Genomic DNA, 21778 nt, shown 5'->3' with positions numbered 1-21778 from the left:
ATAATCTTCCGGACCCTGTAGATAGGTGCGCCCTCGACAAGGACGGGGGGAGACGAACGGGGCGCGAAGAAAAGGCTTGACACAGGAGACATGGAAGACCGGGTGGACGCGACGAAGATGTCGCGGGAAGAAGAAGTCGCACTGCGACAGGATTAACGACCTGAGAAATACGGAACGGACCAATGAACCGCGGGGTCAACTTGCGAGAAGCTGTCATAAGGGGAAGGTTACGAGTGGAGAGCCATACTCTCTGACCGCGACAATACCTAGGACTCTTAGTCCTACGCTTATTAGCGGCTCTCACAGTCTGCGCCCTATAACGGCAAAGTGCAGACCTGACCCTCTTCCAGGTGCGCTCACAACGTTGGACAAAAGCCTGAGCGGAGGGGACGCTGGACTCGGCGAGCTGGGACGAGAACAGAGGAGGCTGGTACCCGAGGCTACTCTGAAAAGGAGATAGCCCGGTCGCAGACGAAGGAAGCGAGTTGTGAGCGTATTCTGCCCAGGGGAGCTGTTCTGCCCAAGACGCAGGGTTTCGAAAGGAAAGACTGCGTAAGATGCGACCAATCGTCTGATTGGCCCGTTCTGCTTGACCGTTAGACTGGGGGTGAAAACCGGAAGAGAGACTGACGGAAGCCCCAATCAAACGGCAAAACTCCCTCCAAAATTGAGACGTGAATTGCGGACCCCTGTCCGAAACGGCGTCTGACGGAAGGCCATGAATTCTGAAAACATTCTCAATGATGATTTGTGCCGTCTCTTTAGCAGAAGGAAGCTTAGCGAGGGGAATAAAATGAGCCGCCTTAGAGAACCTATCGACAACCGTAAGAATAACAGTCTTCCCCGCAGACGAAGGAAGACCGGTAATAAAGTCTAAGGCGATGTGAGACCACGGTCGAGAGGGAATGGAAAGCGGTCTGAGACGGCCGGCAGGAGGAGAGTTACCGGACTTAGTCTGCGCGCAGTCCGAACAAGCAGCCACGAAACGACGCGTGTCACGCTCCTGAGTGGGCCACCAGAAACGCTGGCGAATAGAAGCAAGCGTACCCCGAACGCCGGGATGGCCGGCTAACTTGGCAGAGTGAGCCCACTGAAGAACGGCCAGACGAGTAGGAACGGGAACGAAAAGAAGGTTCCTAGGACAAGCGCGCGGCGACGGAGTGTGAGTGAGTGCTTGCTTTACCTGCCTCTCAATTCCCCAGACAGTCAACCCGACAACACGCCCCTCAGGGAGAATCTCCTTGGGGTCGGTGGAGGCTACTGAAGAACTGAAGAGACGGGACAAAGCATCAGGCTTGGTGTTCTTTGAGCCCGGACGATAAGAAATAACGAACTCAAAACGAGCGAAAAACAGCGCCCAACGAGCCTGACGCGCATTAAGTCGTTTGGCAGAACGGATGTACTCATTTACATTTACATTTACATTTAAGTCATTTAGCAGACGCTCTTATCCAGAGCGACTTACAAATTGGTGCATTCACCTTATGACATCCAGTGGAACAGTAGTGCATCTAAATCTTTTAAGGCGGGGGGGGGTGAGAGGGATTGCTTTATCCTATCCTAGGTATTCCTTAAAGAGGTGGGGTTTCAGGTGTCTCCGGAAGGTGGTGATTGACTCCGCTGTCCTGGCGTCGTGAGGGAGTTTGTTCCACCATTGGGGGGCCAGAGCAGCGAACAGTTTTGACTGGGCTGAGCGGGAACTGTACTTCCTCAGTGGTAGGGAGGCGAGCAGGCCAGAGGTGGATGAACGCAGTGCCCTTGTTTGGGTGTAGGGCCTGATCAGAGCCTGGAGGTACTGAGGTGGGGTGACGTGAGAGAACTTGGGAAGGTTGAACACCAGACGGGCTGCGGCGTTCTGGATGAGTTGTAGGGGTTTAATGGCACAGGCAGGGAGCCCAGCCAACAGCGAGTTGCAGTAATCCAGACGGGAGATGACGAGTGCCTGGATTAGGACCTGCGCCGCTTCCTGTGTGAGGCAGGGTCGTACTCTGCGGATGTTGTAGAGCATGAACCTACAGGAACGGGCCACCGCCTTGATGTTAGTTGAGAACGACAGGGTGTTGTCCAGGATCACGCCAAGGTTCTTAGCGCTCTGGGACGAGGACACAATGGAGTTGTCAACCGTGATGGCGAGATCATGGAACGGGCAGTCCTTCCCCGGGAGGAAGAGCAGCTCCGTCTTGCCGAGGTTCAGCTTGAGGTGGTGATCCGTCATCCACACTGATATGTCTGCCAGACATGCAGAGATGCGATTCGCCACCTGATCATCAGAAGGGGAAAGGAGAAGATTAATTGTGTGTTGTCTGCATAGCAATGATAGGAGAGACCATGTGAGGTTATGACAGAGCCAAGTGACTTGGTGTATAGCGAGAATAGGAGAGGGCCTAGAACAGAGCCCTGGGGACACCAGTGGTGAGAGCACGTGGTGTGGAGACGGATTCTCGCCACGCCACCTGGTAGGAGCGACCTGTCAGGTAGGACGCAATCCAAGCGTGGGCCGCGCCGGAGATGCCCAACTCGGAGAGGGTGGAGAGGAGGATCTGATGGTTCACAGTATCGAAGGCAGCTGATAGGTCTAGAAGGATGAGAGCAGAGGAGAGAGAGTTAGCTTTAGCAGTGCGGAGCGCCTCCGTGATACAGAGAAGAGCAGTCTCAGTTGAATGACTAGTCTTGAAACCTGACTGATTTGGATCAAGAAGGTCATTCTGAGAGAGATAGCGGGAGAGCTGGCCAAGGACGGCACGTTCAAGAGTTTTGGAGAGAAAAGAAAGAAGGGATACTGGTCTGTAGTTGTTGACATCGGAGGGATCGAGTGTAGGTTTTTTCAGAAGGGGTGCAACTCTCGCTCTCTTGAAGACGGAAGGGACGTAGCCAGCGGTCAGGGATGAGTTGATGAGCGAGGTGAGGTAAGGGAGAAGGTCTCCGGAAATGGTCTGGAGAAGAGAGGAGGGGATAGGGTCAAGCGGGCAGGTTGTTGGGCGGCCGGCCGTCACAAGACGCGAGATTTCATCTGGAGAGAGGGGGAGAAAGAGGTCAGAGCACAGGGTAGGGCAGTGTGAGCAGAACCAGCGGTGTCGTTTGACTTAGCAAACGAGGATCGGATGTCGTCGACCTTCTTTTCAAAATGGTTGACGAAGTCATCTGCAGAGAGGGAGGAGGGGGGGGAGGAGGATTCAGGAGGGAGGAGAAGGTTGCAAAGAGCTTCCTAGGGTTAGAGGCAGATGCTTGGAATTTAGAGTGGTAGAAAGAGGCTTTAGCAGCAGAGAGAGAAGAGGAAAATGTAGAGAGGAGGGAGTGAAAGGATGTCAGGTCCGCAGGGAGGCGAGTTTTCCTCCATTTCCGCTCGGCTGCCCGGAGCCCTGTTCTGTGAGCTCGCAATGAGTCGTTGAGCCACGGAGCGGGAGGGGAGGACCGAGCCGGCCTGGAGGATAGGGGACATAGAGAGTCAAAGGATGCAGAAAGGGAGGAGAGGAGGGTTGAGGAGGCAGAATCAGGAGATAGGTTGGAGAAGGTTTGAGCAGAGGGAAGAGATGATAGGATGGAAGAGGAGAGAGTAGCGGGGGAGAGAGAGCGAAGGTTGGGACGGCGCGATACCATCCGAGTAGGGGCAGTGTGGGAAGTGTTGGATGAGAGCGAGAGGGAGAAGGATACAAGGTAGTGGTCGGAGACTTGAAGGGGAGTTTCAATGAGGTTAGTGGAAGAACAGCATCTAGTAAAGATGAGGTCGAGCGTATTTCCTGCCTTGTGAGTAGGGGGGGAAGGTGAGAGGGTGAGGTCAAAAGAGGAGAGGAGTGGAAAGTAGGAGGCAGAGAGGAATGAGTCAAAGGTAGACGTGGGGAGGTTAAAGTCGCCCAGAACTGTGAGAGGTGAGCCGTCCTCAGGAAAGGAGCTTATCAAGGCATCAAGCTCATTGATGAACTCTCCGAGGGAACCTGGAGGGCGATAAATGATAAGGATGTTAAGCTTGAAAGGGCTGGTAACTGTGACAGCATGGAATTCAAAGGAGGCGATAGACAGATGGGTAAGGGGAGAAAGAGAGAATGACCACTTGGGAGAGATGAGGATCCCGGTGCCACCACCCCGCTGACCAGAAGCTCGGGGTGTGCGAGAACACGTGGGCAGACGAAGAGAGAGCAGTAGGAGTAGCAGTGTTGTCTGTGGTGATCCATGTTTCCGTCAGTGCCAAGAAGTCGAGGGACTGGAGGGAGGCATAGGCTGAGATGAACTCTGCCTTGTTGGCCGCAGATCAGCAGTTCCAGAGGCTACCGGAGACCTGGAACTCCACGTGGGTCGTGCGCGCTGGGACCACCAGATTAGGGTGGCCGCGGCCACGCGGTGTGGAGCGTTTGTATGGTCTGTGCAGAGAGGAGAGAACAGGGATAGACAGACACATAGTTGACAGGCTACACAAGAGGCTACGCTAATGCAAAGGAGATTGGAATGACAAGGGGACTACACGTCTCGAGTGTTCAGAAAGTTAAGCTTACGTAGCAAGAATCTTATTGACTAAAATGATTAAAATGATACAGTACTGCTGAAGTAGGCTAGCTGGCAGAGGCTGCGTTGTTGACTATGTAGGCTAGCTGGCAGTGTCTGAGTTGTTGACACTACACTAATCAAGTCGTTCCGTTGAGTGTAATGGTTTCTACTGTGCTACTGTGCTGCTATTCGGGGCTAGCTGGCTAGCTAGCAGTGTTGATTTACGTTACGTTGCGTTAAAAGAACGACAATAGCTGGCTAGCTAACCTAGGAAATCGCTCAAGACTACACAATTATCTTTGATACAAAGACGGCTATGTAGCTAGCTATGTAGCTAGCTACGATCAAACAAATCAAGCCGTTGTACTGTAATGAAATGAAAAATGTGATACTACCTGTGGAGCGAGCGAAATGCGACGGATTGTTGAGTGCGGAAGTTCTGTTACGTTAAGGACGACGAATAGCTGGCTAGCTAACCTCGGTAAATTAAGATAATCACTCTAAAACTACACACTCTAAACTACACAATTATCTTGGATACGAAGACAGCAAAGACAACTATGTAGCTAGCTAACACTACACTAATCAAGTCGTTCAGTTGAGTGTAAGTTGTGCTGCTAATCGGTAGACGGTGGACTAGCTAACGGTAGACGTTAGCTAGCTAGCTAGCTGCAGGGCGGTGTAGACTGCGTTAGGACGACGAAATACGATAATTACGCAATTATCTATGATACAAAGACGGCTATGTAGTTAGCTAAGAAGAAAAATTGCTAAGATTAGACAAATCAAACCGTTGTACTATAAGGTTCTTATGGTCAGTCCAAACGACAAAAGGAACGGTCGCCCCCTCCAACCACTGTCGCCATTCGCCTAGGGCTAAGCGGATGGCGAGCAGTTCGCGGTTTCCCACATCATAGTTACGTTCCGACGGCGACAGGCGATGAGAAAAATACGCGCAAGGATGGACCTTATCGTCAGAATGGGAGCGCTGGGACAGAATGGCTCCCACGCCCACCTCTGACGCGTCAACCTCGACAATGAACTGTCTAGAGACGTCAGGTGTAACAAGGATAGGAGCGGATGTAAAACGCTTCTTGAGGAGATCAAAAGCTCCCTGGGCGGAAACGGACCACTTAAAGCACGTCTTGACAGAAGTAAGGGCTGTGAGAGGAGCTGCCACCTGACCGAAATTACGAATGAAACGACGATAGAAATTCGCGAAACCGAGAAAGCGCTGCAGCTCGACACGTGACTTAGGGACGGGCCAATCACTGACAGCTTGGACCTTAGCGGAATCCATCTGAATGCCTTCAGCGGAAATAACAGAACCGAGAAATGTGACGGAGGAGACATGAAAAGCGCACTTCTCAGCCTTCACATAAAGACAATTCTCTAAAAGGCGCTGGAGAACACGTCGAACGTGCTGAACATGAATCTGGAGTGACGGTGAAAAAATCAGGATATCGTCTAGGTAAACGAAAACAAAGATGTTCAGCATGTCTCTCAGTACATCATTCACTAATGCCTGAAAGACAGCTGGAGCGTTAGCGAGACCGAACGGCAGAACCCGGTATTCAAAGTGCCCTAACGGAGTGTTAAACGACGTTTTCCACTCGTCCCCCTCCCTGATGCGCACGAGATGGTAAGCGTTACGAAGGTCCAACTTAGTGAAAAACCTGGCTCCCTGCAGGATCTCGAAGGCTGAAGACATAAGGGGAAGCGGATAACGATTCTTAACCGTTATGTCATTCAGCCCTCGATAATCCACGCAGGGGCGCAGGGTACCGTCCTTTTTCTTAACAAAAAAAAACCCCGCTCCGGCGGGAGAGGAGGAAGGGACTACGGTACCGGCTTCGAGAGCTACAGACAAATAATCTTCGAGAGCCTTACGTTCGGGAGCCGACAGAGAGTATAGTCTACCCCGGGGGGAGTGGTACCCGGAAGGAGATCAATACTACAATCATACGACCGGTGAGGAGGAAGGGAGGTGGCCCTGGACCGACTGAAGACCATGCGCAGATCATGATATTCCTCCGGCACCCCTGTCAAATCACCAGGCTCCTCCTGTGAAGAGGGGGCAGAAGAAACAGGAGGGATAGCAGACATTAAACATTTCACATGACAAGAGACGTTCCAGGAGAGGATAGAATTACTAGACCAATTAATAGAAGGATTATGACACACTAGCCAGGGATGGCCCAAAACAACAGGTGTAAAAGGTGAACGAAAAATCAAAAAAGAAATGGTTTCGCTATGATTACCAGAGACAGTGAGGGTTAAAGGTAGCGTTTCACGCTGAATCCTGGGGAGAGGACTACCATCCAAGGCGAACATGACGTGGGCTCCCCTAACTGTCTGAGAGGAATGTCATGTTCCCGAGCCCAGGCTTCGTCCATAAAACAGCCCTCCGCCCCAGAGTCTATCAAGGCACTGCAGGAAGCTGCCGAACCGGTCCAGCGTAGATGGACCGACAAGGTAGTACAGGATCTTGAAGGAGAGACCTGAGTAGTAGCGCTCACCAGTAGCCCTCCGCTTACTGATGAGCTCTGGCTTTTACTGGACATGAAATGACAAAATGACCAGTGGAACCGCAATAGAGACAGAGGCGGTTGGTGATTCTCCGATCCCTCTCCTTAGTCGAGATGCGAATATCCCCAGCTGCATGGGCTCAGCACCTGAGCCAGTGGAGGAAGATGGTAGTGATGCGGAGAGGGGGGAAACGGATAACGCGAGCTCTCTTCCACGAGCTCGGTGACGAAGATCTACCCGTCGTTCTATACGAATAGCGAGTTCAATCAAAGAATCCACGCTGGAAGGAACCTCCCGGGAGAGAATCTCATCCTTTACCTCCGCGTGGAGACCCTCCAGAAAACCCGCTGTTCCTAGGCCGTCATTGAAAATAAGAATTTGTTCTTAACTGACTTGCCTGGTAAAATAAAAATTGCACCTTGCCTATGCTGCTCAGCCATCGCTCATTCATATAGTTATATGTACATATTCTCATTCACCCCTTTATATTTGTGTGTATTTTTTTATTTTACCTTTATTTAACCAGGCAAGTCAGTTAAGAACACATTCTTATTTTCAATGACGGCCTGGGAACAGTGCCTGTTCAGGGGCAGAACGACAGATTTGTACCTTGTCAGCTCGGGGGTTTGAACTCGCAACCTTCCGGTTACTAGTCCAACGCTCTAACCACTAGGCTACCCTGCCGCCCCGTATTAGGTAGTTGTTGGGGAATTGTTACATTACTTGTTAGATATTACTGCACTGTCGGAACTAGAAGCACAAACATTTTGCTACACTTGCATTAACATCTGCTAACCATGTGTATGTGACCAATAACATTTGATTTAATATGATGTACTGTTAATGTCTCTCTACCTGACAGAAATAACTGGCCTTGAGGACAATGGATGTTTTTGTGTATGTAAGAAAGAAAGAGTTTCGCATTATAGTGGTAGAAATTAAATTGTGAGATAATTACTTAATGATTACTATTTGGTGTCTTTGTAAATCAGTGAATCACGCATAATTACTATACTATCTGAAATAGGATTGTAAAGAAAGTGCCCCTGAGATTGTCTTCATTTCTAAATGCATGTTCTTTTTCACAAGTAGATCTGATGAATTTTTACTCACATGTCAATTTAACATTGAACCCCATTACTGTGATGTTTTGCATCTAGATGATCATCCACACAACAGAGGCAACAAGTGGCTAACTTTCAGGAAGATCATAACAAATAATCAATTGACTACTTCTCTCTCTCTGTCTCTCTGTCTCTTTGTCTCTCTGTCTCTTTGTCTCTCTGTCTCTTTGTCTCTCTCTCTGTCTCTCTCTCTGTCTCTCTCTCTGTCTCTGTCTCTCTCTCTCTCTCTCTCTCTCTCTCTCTCTTTCGCTATAACTTCAATATGGCATTACTCTAGTGTGGAGCTCTCACTAAAAAAGTAATTAGTATATTGCAACACTAGTGGGCACTTACAAGGCCCATGCCATCACTGAAATAGCATAACTACAATGAGAAAGCATTGGTCCATTTACTGTCATATTTGGTCATAAAAATGCAACTGTAGTTATAGATCTGTAGTTATAATGCAATGCTTCAAGAGAAATTCATTGTCCTTACAGATTTTAAGTTAGTGAACCTGGTCATCACAATCTTATACAGATGAGAATGATCTGGAACACAAACACACGAACAGCTTAGAGTTGGGAAGACATGAGTCCTTTCATATGATTTGCATTGAATCAGGGTCGGCTCCAGTGTTGACTAATTAGTCATATGGTTAATCAGTCTGTCTCCCTGTAAACTCTCCATTTATTAATAGGATCACATTCCTAACCATGGTGAGGTGCTCCATTCGGGCCCTTGTACGGGTTCCTAAACTACTGTGCTAATTCGTACTTTTTTCGCATTGTTTGTAACTTTTTTTTCAAACTTATTTTGTACACAATTTTGCTGCTACCGTCTTTTATGACAGAAAATAAGTTCTGGACATCAGAACGATTACTCATCTCGAACTGGACAACGATTTTTCTTTAATGAGTCCGAAGCAAAGGATATAGTGTTTTCTCAGGAACGGGCCCAAACACCCGTCATTTGCGTGAAGAAAAGATGGAGAAAAAGGGGGCGGAGGTCGGGCTGCCTTCTGAGAATTTGTAGGCGAGTGTGTAAACATAAAGTACATTGAGACAGGTAAGGATATATTGTACCCAAGAAGACGACAGTGTGAATGTATTAGAGAACTTTATCTCTCTGTCCTTTTTGTCTTTTATGATATTTTCATTATTAGCATTCCTCTTTTCTCAGTTCTAATATCCACTTGGGAACTTGTGTTCAAAGCTGTAGTGAGTCATCATGTAGTGTTGATATAACTAGGGAAATACAATACTCATACTGCTTTGCTGAAAATACCCAACTTTGTTTGTCGCTGTCAGAAAGACAACTGATCTACTGATCTATACACTAACTGGACATTCATGTAGCCATGCACAAACAGACAAGATCACAGACACACATAACCTCTCTCACCCCAACAAAGTGGCTTGAACTGAACTGGCCTTTCGTTGACATTGCCCACATGTCCAAGTGGATTGAGCAACTGTCCAATAAATGCTCTAATCTTTTTCTTTTTCCATTTCTATTAAAAACTATCTATTCGTGGTCATTTTCAGACTTTATTTGTTTTTTTTAAGCTCATGCTGATTGGTTCTTTGCCCACGCCTCAGCCCAGACTTTTGCACATCCTGTTACGGCTCTCGTTTGTGGAATGACCGGACCAAGGTGCAGCGTGTTAGGCGTACATTGTTCCTTTTATTGATGACACCAAAAGCAAAATAACAAGGAAAAAAACTAAAGCCCACAGTTCTGTAAGGCAAAATAAACTATACAGAAAACAAGATCCCACACAACCCAACCTATATATGATCCCCAATCAGAGACAACGATAGACAGCTGCCTCTGATTCGGAACCATACTCAGCCAAAAACACAAAGAAGTAAGTAGAGAACATAGATTTTCCCACCTGAGTCACACCCTGACCTAACCAAACATAGAGAATAATAAGGATCTCTAAGGTCAGGGCGTGACAAAGGTGCAGACTCCGGCAGCAAACCTGAACCTATAGGGGAGGGTCCGCGTGGGCATCTACTCTCGGTGGAGGCTCCGGTGCAGGACGCCGACAATGCTCCGCTTGAGGCTTCCCCCACTTCGGTGACGCCTCTGGTGCAGGGATCGTTGCCGGGACCTCCAGACCGTAGATCGTCGCCAGAGGCTCTGGACTGGGAACCCTCGCTGAAGGCTCTGGACTGGGAACCCTCGCTGAAGGCTCTGGACTGGGAACCCTCGCTGAAGGCTCTGGACTGGGAACCCTCGCTGAAGGCTCTGGACTGGGAACCCTCGCTGAAGGCTCTGGACTGGGAACCCTCGCTGAAGGCTCTGGACTGGGAACCCTCGCTGAAGGCTCTGGATTGGGAACCCTCTGGATTGGGCGCTGAAGGCTCTGGACTGGGAACCCTCGCTGAAGGCTCTGGACTGGGAACCCTCGCTGAAGGCTCTGGACTGGGAACCCTCGCTGAAGGCTCTGGACTGGGAACCCTCGCTGAAGGCTCTGGATTGGGAACCCTCGCTGAAGGCTCTGGACTGGAAACCCTCGCTGAAGGCTCTAGACTGGGAACCCTCGCTGAAGACTCTGAATTGGGAACCGTCGCTGGAGGCTCTGGACTGCCGGCCGTCGCTGGAGGCTCTGGACTGCCGACCGTCGCTGGAGGCTCTGGAATGCCGACAGTCGTTGGAGGCTCTGGGCTGCAGACCGTCGCTGGAGTCTCTGGGCTGCGGACCGTCGCTGGAGGCTCCGGACTGGGTATCGTCGTTGAAGGCTCCGGACTGGGAACAGTCGCTGGAGGCTCCTTTCCCTGCATCATTGCTGCAGGCTTCTGGCCATGGATCACCACTGCAGGCTCCGGGCCATGGATCATCACTGGAGGCTTCATGCCATGGATCATCACTGGAGAATTCATTCCATGGATCATCACTGGAGGTTTCGTGCCATGGATCAGCACTGCAGGCTCCGGGCCATGGATCATCACTAGAGGCTTCGTGCCATGGATCATCACTGGAGGCTTCGCACGTGGAGCCGGAACAGGTCTCACCAGACTGAGGAGACGTACTGGCAGCCTAGTGAGTGGAGCTGCCACAACACATCCTGGCTGGATACCCACTTAAGCTCTGTGAGTGTGGAGAACTGGCACAGGATGCACTGGTTCTATGAAGTCGCACTGGAGGCATAGTGCGTAGAGCCGGCGCAAGATACCGTGGAGGCGCACCGGAGGTCTGGAGCGCAGAGCTGGCACAATGTGTCCTGGCTGAATAACCCCTGTAGCACTGCAAGTGCGGGGAGTTGGCACACTGGGTGGTGCCGGCAAACTGGGGATACCGTGCGTAGAGCTGGCGCAGGATATCCTGGACCGAGGAGGCGAACTGGAGACCAGGACCGCTGAGCTGGCACAATCCGTCCTGGCTGGATTCTCACTCTAACCCGGCAACTGCGAGGAGCTGGCACCTGTTTCTTGTTTAAGTTTTGATCCAGGACTATTTAAGCCTGTTAGGCCCGCCTGTTTTTGTGCGGGCTTGTTTTCTGTTAGTCGAGGTTGTTGCGTGTTGTGCTCCCAGTCTGTTTGTTCCCTGTTTTGGGTTGGACACTTTTTGATATTCGCCTGTTGTTTTGGGCGTGTGTTTTGGATGCCACAATAAAGTCCGGTTTCCCCCATTATCATCTGCTCTCTGCGCTTGACTCCGCACCCACCACTCCTGGCTGTGTGACATAAATACTTTACCTACTGCTTTTATAGTTTCCATGTGCCCAACATGGTCAAAACACTCACTAATCATGTTTTAGCAAAATTATTATTGCTCTTAAGAATACTTCCTCAACCACTGGAGGGGACCTTTAAGGTAATGATACTTGTCACCCTAACTGACCAAGCAGCCATGTTGGTCCAACTGCCATTATTTTTGTCAGACAAAACAAGTGCACTATTGACTTGGAATACTCTTAACTGGGACACCTTGTTTACTAACCAGCCAGGTGAAGGCTTGGCTGAAGCCTTGGAATGGTGGGGTAAATATACACTTGGTAAATAAAACACCTAGGTCAACATGGCTATTTCACCCATTAACCCAGTCCACTCTTATAGGAAGGACAGTGAATAGCCTGCAAGGAATGGGGAAACTGCAACCAACTCGACAAACGATTATCATTTTGAGTGTTCGTTGTTTTATATAGTGCAACATAGGACAAAATGAATAATTTTGTAATATCTCAGTTTACCTATGTACTTATGGACCTGCCTACATCGAATGATTTGTCTTTTAAGTTATTTGAGCAAAAAATATTTCCCTTTATTTGTAACAGCAAGCCAGACAAAATTAAATGTGCTTATTCATATAATTAATATGAGATCAGGGGGCTCAAATGATTACATATTAAAGCGTTAAACCTCTCACTAAAAGCATCAGTCATGTAAAAACTTGAACTGGTTCTCCAGTAGATTAGTAAGAATGGATCACCCCTTCTTCAAAAATGGCCTTTTTCCTTTAATCCAGATTACAAACTCTCACTTTCAGTTGATTGAAAATGAAACTTTTTTCAAAATATTGCCCTTTCTAAAACTAGCCATACAAAGCCAATACCCCTTTCATCCTCCAGAAAAGACTAAACAAATATTACAACAAATATTATGTTGAAATATGCTAATTGATTAAATCACTTTTTTTAATGGAATTTAAAAAATGAATTATCTGGCTTCCCGGGTGGGTCAGTGGTTACGGGCGCTGTACTGCAGCACCAGCTGTGCCACCAGAGACTCTGGGTTTGCACCCAGGCTCTGTCCAGGAGGTCTGTGGGGCGACGCACAATTGGCCTTGCGTCGTCCAGGTTAGGGAGGGTTTGGCCGGTAGGGTTTGGCCGGCTCCAGTTTCAACTGTTCTGCCTTATTATTATTCGACCATGCTGGTCATTTATGAACATTTGAACATCTTGGCCATGTTCTGTTATAATCTCCACCCGGCACAGCCAGAAGAGGACTGGCCACCCCACATATGCTCTCTCTAATTCTCTCTTTCTCTCTCTCGGAGGACCTGAGCCCTAGGACCGTGCCCCAGGACTATAAATAAATTTGATTTAATTTTGATTTGATATCCTTGTCTCATCGCGCACCAGCGACTCCTGTGGCGGGCCGGGCGCAGTGCAAACTAACCAAGTTTGCCAGGTGTACAGTGTTTCCTCCGACACATTGGTGCGGCTGGCTTCCGGGTTTGATGCACGCTGTGTTAAGAAGCAGTGCGGCTTGGTTGGGTTGTGTATCGGAGGACGCATGATTTTCAACCTTCGTCTCTCCCGAGCCCAAATGGGAGTTGTAGCGATGAGTCAAGATAATAGCAATTGGAAACCACGAAATTGGGGAGAAAAAGGGGTCAAATTAAATAAATAATACATTAAAAAAATTAAGGAATTATCTTTGTTAAAGATATTATGAATAATAAAGGTGGAGTTATGTCACATATGCAGTTAAAAATATATGGAAAAGTTTGCTCAATCCAAAATTAAATCCAACTGATTGCAGCATTACCGCAAAAATGTAGGAGGCAAGTGGAAGAGGAAGAAGGTAGGGAACTTGTCTGCCCTTTATTAAAGACCAAAATTGGCAACATTATTTTAGTTCTTGTCATAAAGAAATAAATATGGCAGTTTTACTTGAGGACCAAAATGTTGACAGCAGCGCAATACAGGTTGCAAAATAGTTGGGAAGACATTTTCGATGTGCCGATTCCATGGGACATGGTTTATGAATTGATCAACAAAAGAACGCTTGATTCAAAACGGAGAGTTTTTCTATTTAAATCATCATACTAAATTATTGCCACAAACAGAATGTTATGTACAGCGTATTCTGAAAGTATTCAGATCCCTTGACCTTGACACATTTTGTTAAGTTACAGCCTTTTTCTAAAATTGATTCAATATTTTTGTCTCATCCATATACACACAATACCCCATATTGACAAAGCAATATGGGGTATTTTTTTTTGTTTATTTTTTTTTGCACATTTATTAAAAATAAAAACAGAAATACCATATTTACATAAGTATTCAGACCCTATGAGACACAAAATTGAGTTCAAGTACATCCTGTTTCCATTGATCATCCTTGAGATGTTTCTATAACTTGATTGGAGTCCACCTGCGGTAAATTCAATTGATTGGACATGATTTGTTAAGGCACACACCTGTCTTTATAAGGTCCCACAGTTGACAGTGCATGTCAGAGCAAAAAACAAGCCATGAGGTCAAATAAATTTTCTGTGAAGCTCCGAAACAGGATTGTGTCGAGGCACAGATCTGGGGAAGGGTACCAAAACATTTCTGCAGCATTGAAGGTCCCCAAGAACACAGTGGCCTCCATCATTCTTCCATGGAAGAAATCTGGAATCACCAAGACTCTTCCTAGAGCTGGCCGCCCGACTCAACTGAGCAATCAGGGGAGAAGGGCCTTGGTCAGGGAGGTGACGAAGAACCTAATGGTCACTCTGACAGAGCTCCAGAGCTCCTCTGTGGAGATGGGAGAACCTTCCAAAAGGAAAACCATCTCTGCAGCACTCCATCAATCAGGCCTTTATGGTAGAGTGGTCAGACGGAAGCCACTCCTCAGTAAAAAGCACATGACAGCCCGCTTGAGTTTGCCAATTGCGAAGCATGACGGTGGAGGCATTGTGCTTTTAGTATGTTTTTCAACGATAGGGACTGTGAGACTAGCCAGGATAGAAGGAAAGATGAACGGAGCAAAGTACAGAGAGATCCTTGATGAAAACCTGCTCCAGAGCGCTCAGGACCTCAGACTGGGATGAAGGTTCGCCTTCCAACAGGACAATGACCCTAAGCACACAGCCAGGACAACGCAGGAGTTGTTTTGGGACAAGTCTCTGAATGTTCTTGAGTGGCCCAGCCAGAACCTGGACTTGAACCCGATTGAACATCTCTGGAGAGACCTGAAAATAGCTGTGCATTGACTCTCCCCATTCAACCTAACAGAGCTTGAGAGCATCTGCAGAGAAGAATGGGAGAAACCCCCCAAATACAGGTGTGCCAAGCTTGTACGGTCATACCCAAGAAGACTGGAGGCTGTAATCGCTGCCAAACCGTGCTTCAACTATAGTAAGTACTGAGTAAAGGGTCTGAATACTTATGTAAATGTAATATTTCCACGTTTTTTTAAATACATTTGCAAACATTTTGTGTTCTGTCACACATTCAGTTAACAAAAACATATGGAAATGTCTGCTCTACCCAAAATTGGAACTCGGGTCTCTTTCTAGAGCTCGGACCTGAAGATCACTGACGTCATGATTCAACCTTGTTTTTTCAGAGTTCCCAGCTGTTTTGAAATCACCACAAATCCAGAGAATGTCAGACTTTGATGACATAGTTAGATGACAAAATTTGCCCATGATGGACTGCCGCGCCACCTTCCTGTTCAAGTGAGCACAGCACAACAAGGTGAGTCCAAAAATGTATTGTATGCTGCTGCAGAAATCATGTAGTATGCCAGGGAGTAACTTAGCCTACTGTTCTGACTTGGTGGTGCACATGTAGCCTATAGCATGTTTAAGAGAGATGTCATCATTGAATTCTGTCGCTGTACATTTCAAAAGTGCTGAAAAAATATTATATTGACTACGTCCATCCTAACTCGCTCATTAATGTCTTAATAAAAATTACTAAGTGCCTCTTGTCTGCTCTTTGTCCCCACATTTCAAAAGTGCTGAACAAATAATGATATTGACTACGTCTGTCCTTGCTCGCTCATTATTGTCTTAATCAAAATTAATAATTGCCACTCGAATACCATAGTTTGTACATCTCAAATGTCAGTTGAAACCACATTTGTTTAAGAAAGTCTGCCATTTCAGCAATGTTTTTATGAAAGGCAGTGAATGAGGCTGAATTAATTGTTTCACTGCCAGACAAGGCTCCGCTGATAGCAAGTTGTAGCAGTGGTAAGGTGTAGGGACTCCGCTGTTAGGACAGCTGTTGGGACTCTGCTGTTGGGACAGCTTTATCTAGGCCCTAACAGTTTGTGGGCACCGTTTGTCACCGTTTAGTGCAATTAATGTATTGTTTAGTGTTGTACTTTGTAGTGGCTTTGCTGGCATGCATCTAAAAAAATTGGGGGAGTTTGCCCCACCAAGATTTATATGCTAAAATCGCCACTGCATCTATCTAAAATTATCCCTTCAAATAGCAGTGTTGGGAGATATGGAAAGCATAATCAATCAATCAACAATATAATAATACTTTTAGTAAAAATATTTGTCTTTAAATTACAATCTGTAGATACTATGCGATGAGAAAGGTTCTGTGAAATATCACAGCACAATTTAAATATATACTGTATGTTACATGAAAATCATACCAAAATCTTTATTGATTTGAAAAGTAAATCAATGCATGTAAGATCTGTTGTTCATAACTTTTTTATATCATACTGCCATTGGTTTTAGAGAAGAGTCACTGACAAACAGTAGTTGGCCTGAGCACATGGGGACGGTAATGTGTTCAGGACTAAATCCACTAGAGGTCAGAGGTTAGGGTCAGAGGTCAGAGAGGCGGGCTCCTGTCCCAGAGACGCCCCAGATTTACACAAGTGTAAAAAGAGTCTATTCAGACCCAGTGTATGAACATAGTTTTACAAAGATCTACTGTGGGCCCCATACATACCACTCTTCCCCCCTGCAAAGCAAGCCTGTAGAGGATACAGACAATGCCTGTGATTCTGGTGGTTATGGCTGTGTGTGTGTGTGTGTGTGTGTGTGTGTGTGTGTGTGTGTGTGTGTGTGTGTGTGTGTGTGTGTGTGTGTGTTCACCTCAAATACTTTCTGATGTTGAAACAATGATGGTCGTCAGTCATATTGATCCTGACTCAACAAACAAATGCAAGAGAAAATTGGAAGGAGGGAAATGAATGACAACCATCATTCTAGTGATCTCTTCAGGGCAAATCTGATATTTATTCTGTGTTCAATGGTTCTGATGGCTCTGATCATCTCTGTATGCTAACTGGGATTTGGGTTTATCACCCGTAATAAACCCAATACTTTGAATTAAAAAACTAGTAATTACTTGGTAAATCCGACCACAATTCTATCCTCCCGATTCCTGCTTATAAGCAAAAATTAAAACAGGAAGCACCAGTGACTCGGTCTATAAAAAGCTGTCAGATTGAGCAGATGCTAAACTACAGGACAGTTTTGCTATCACAGACTGGAACAGGTTCCAGGATTCTTCCAATGACATTGAGGAGTACACCACATCAGTCACTGGCTTCATCAATAAGTGCATCGAGGACGTCATCCCCACAGTGACCGTACGTACATACCCCAACCAGAAGCCATGGATTACAGGCAACATTCGCACTGAGCTAAAGGGTAGAGCTGCCGCTTTCAAGGTGCGGGACTCTAACCCGGAAGCTTACAAGAAATCCTGAAATGCCCTGAGACGAACCATCAAACAGGAAAAGCGTCAATACAGAGCTAAGATTGAATCATACAACACCGGCTCCGATGCCCGTCATATGTGGCAGGGCTTGCAAACTATTACAGACTACAAAGGGAAGCACAGCCGAGAGCTGCCCATTGACATGAGCCTACCAGACGAGCTAAATCACTTCTATGCTCGTGTCGAGGCAAGCAACACTGAGGCGTGCATGAGAGCATCAGCTGTTCCGGACGACTGTGTGATCACGCTCTCTGTAGCCGACGTGAGTAAGACCTTTAAACAGGTCAACATACACAATCCTGTGGAGCCAGACGGATTACCAAGACGTGTGTTCCGGGCATGTGCTGGCTAACTGGCAGGTGTCTTCACTGACATTTTCAACATGTCCCTGATTGAGTCTGTAACACCAACATGTTTCAAGCAGACCACCATAGTCCCTGTGCCCGAGAACACAAAGGCAACCTGCCTAAATGACTACAGACCCGTAGCACTCACGTCCGTAGCCATGAAGTGCTTTGAAAGGCTGGTCATGGCTCACATCAACACCATTATCCCAGACACCCTAGACCCACTCCAATTTGCAAACCGCCCAAACAGATCCACAGATGATGTAATCTCTATTGCACTCCACACTGCCCTTTCCCACCTGGAAAAAAGGAACACTTATATGAGAATGCTATTTATTGACTACAGCTCAGCATTCAACATCATAGTACCCTCAAAGCCCATCACTAAGCTAAGGATCCTGGGACTTAACACTTCCTGACGGGCCGCCCCCAGGTGGTGAGGATAGGCTGATCCTCAACACTGGAGCCCCCCAGGGGTGCGTGCTTAGTCCCCTCCTGTACTCCCTGTTCACCCACGACTGCATGCCCAGGCACGACTCCAACACCATCATTAAGTTTGCTGACGACACAACAGTGGTAGGCCTGATCACCGACAACGACGAGACAGCCTATAGGGAGGAGGACAGAGACCTGGCCGGGTGGTGCCAGAATAAGAACCTATCCCTCAACGTGATTGTGGAGGTGATTGTGGACTACAGGAAAAGGAGGACCGAGCACGCCCCCATTCTCATCGACAGGGCTGTAGTGGAGCAGGTTGAGAGCTTCAAGTTCCTTGGTGTCCACATCAACAACAAACTATCATGGTCCAAACACATCAAGACAGTCATGAAGAGGGCATGACAAAGCCTATTCCCCCTCAGGAAATTGAAAATATTTTGCATGGGTCCTGAGATCCTCAAAAGGTTCTACAGCTGCAACATCATGCAACAGTGTTTTTCACTGTCTTTCTACTGTTGTTTTTATTTCTTTACTTACCTATTGTTCACCTAATACTTTTTTTGCACTATTGGTCAGAGCCTGTAAGTAAGCATTTCACTGTTATATTTGCCGCACGTGAAAAATAAATTGTGATTTCACTTGATTTGAGAGTAACTATTGCTCACCAATCTTGTAGTAACCACGTTCTGCTAGTGAAATGAAAATGAATTAATTTATCAATGCAGAACTGGGTTAAAGAGCAGGTTGCAATATTCTTTATATATTTTTTTCTTTCAGCTTTTTCCCCACAGACTATCTGAAGATAAATATTCACACTCTATCCCATGTTCTTAACAAGTCCAAAAATGCTAATATAGGTATATGCTAATACAGTATCTTGCCAAAGAAATCATCCCCCTTTGCGTTTTTACTATTTTGTTGCATTACAACCTGTAATTTAAATGTATTTTTATTTGGATTTCATGTAATGGACATACACAAAATAGTCCAAATTGGTGAAGTGAAATGGAGAAAAAAATGTTTTTTAAATGAAAAACGGAAAAGTGGTGCGTACAAGATGTATTTACCCCCTTTGCTATGAAGCCCCTAAATAAGATCTGGTGCAACCAATTACCTTCAGAAGTTACATAATTAGTTAAATAAAGTCCACCTGTGTGCAATCTAAGTGTCACATGATCTGTCACATGATCTCAGTATATATACACCTGTTCCCAAAGGCCCCAGAGTCTAAGCAAGGGGCACCACCAAGCACCATGAAGACGAATGAGCTCTCCAAACAGGTCAGGGACAAAGTTGAGGAGAAGTACAGATCAGGGTTGAGTTATAAAAAAATATCAGAATCTTTGAACATCCCACGGAGCACCATTAAATCCATTATAATTTTTTTTGAAAGAATATGGCACCACAACAAACCTGCCAGTGAGGGCTCCCCACTAAAACTCACACCACTTTAAGCCGTACACTCCACAGAGCTGGGCTTCACGGAAGAGTGGCCAGAAAAAAAGTAATTTGCTTAAAGACGAAAATAAGCAAACACGTTTGGTGTTTGCCAAAAGGCATGTGGGAGACTCCCCAAACATATAGAATAAGGTACTCTGGTCAGATGAGACTAAAATTTAGCTTTTTGGCCATCAAGGAAAATACTATGTCTGGCGCAAACCCAACACCTCTCATCACCCCGAGAAAACCATCCCCACAGTGAAACATGGTGGTGGCAGCATCATGCTGTGGGGATGTTTTCATTGGCAGGGACTGGGAAATTAGTTAGATTTGAAGGAATGACGGATGGCGCTAAATACAGGGAAATTCTTGAGGGAAACCTGTTTCAGTCTTCAATAGATTTGAGACTGGGACTGAGGTTCACCTTCCAGCAGGACAATGACACTAAGCATACTGCTAAAGCAACACTCAAATGGTTTAAGAAGAAATATTTAAATGTCTTGGAGTGGCCTAGTCAAAGCCCAGACCTCAATCCAATTGAGAATCTGTGGTGTATGACTTAAAGATTGCTGTAAACCAGCGGAACCAATCCAACTTGAAGGAGCTGGAGCAGTTTTGCCTTGAAGAATGGGCAAAAATCCCATTGGCTAGATGTGCCAAGCTTATTGCCTTTGGGGGGGGTGAATAGTTATGCACGCTCAAGTTTTCTGTTTTTTTGTCTTATTTCTTTTTTGTTTCACAATAAAACATAAAGTGGGAGGCGTGTTGTGTAAGTCAAATGATACAAACCCCCCCCAAAATATATTTTAATTCCAGGTTCTAAGGCAACAAAATAGGAAAAATGCCAAGGGGGGTGAAAACTTTCACAAGCCACTGTACCATTGATTTGCATTGGATTTGTGCCACAAATGCTAAAAGTTTAGCATTTGAAAAGTGGCTAGGTCAACAAAACCAAAACATGGACTGATGTCATACCTCGTCCATAGACTGCTTACAGGGTAAGGAAATCAATATGTAATTTTGTACTTTGGGGGAACTATTCCTTTAAGTTACCACAACACCATATGCTATGGACAGTTGCACAGTCACACCAGAGTTACAAAGGCAGCCTTCAACAGCAACCTCTGTATTGTTTTAGTTGAGTGATAATAATAAAGTGTTGTAATTTACAACTGGTCTTTCTTTCCCTTGGTGAAATGGGGATTAAATGGAGATTGGGCAATGCCTTTTTTCTTTCTCCCTGGGTAAGCCAGCACAGCATGCAGCTCAAAGGTAATAAAGCACTCAGTGATCCTGACTTGGATGGAGCTCAAAACTCGCCATGCACCGCTGCATATTAAGACTCCACATCTATCTCATGTTTTCCATCTTAATATACACTGCTCAAAAAAATAAAGGGAACACTAAAATAACACATCCTAGATCTGAATGAATGAAATATTCTTATTAAATACTTTTTTCTTTACATAGTTGAATGTGCTGACAACAAAATCACACAAAAATTATCAATGGAAATCAAATGTATCAACCCATGGAGGTCTGGATTTGGAGTCACACTCAAAATTAAAGTGGAAATCCACACTACAGGCTGATCCAACTTTGATGTAATGTCCTTAAAACAAGTCAAAATGAGGCTCAGTAGTGTGTGTGGCCTCCACGTGCCTGTATGACCTCCCTACAACGCCTGGGCATGCTCCTGATGAGGTGGCGGATGGTCTCCTGAGGGATCTCCTCCCAGACCTGGACTAAAGCATCCGCCAACTCCTGGACAGTCTGTGGTGCAACGTGTCGTTGGTGGATGGAGCGAGACATGATGTCCCAGATGTGCTCAATTGGATTCAGGTCTGGGGAACGGGCGGTCCATAGCATCAATGCCTTCCTCTTGCAGGAACTGCTGACACACTCCAGCCACATGAGGTCTAGCATTGTCTTGCATTAGGAGGAACCCAGGGCCAACCGCACCAGCATATGGTCTCACAAGGGGTCCGAGGATCACATCTCGGTACCTAAGGTCAGTC

Source organism: Oncorhynchus nerka, linkage group LG10 (genome assembly GCF_034236695.1).
Source record: "Oncorhynchus nerka isolate Pitt River linkage group LG10, Oner_Uvic_2.0, whole genome shotgun sequence".
NCBI lineage: Eukaryota > Metazoa > Chordata > Actinopteri > Salmoniformes > Salmonidae > Oncorhynchus > Oncorhynchus nerka.
This window is presented reverse-complemented; position numbering follows the sequence as displayed.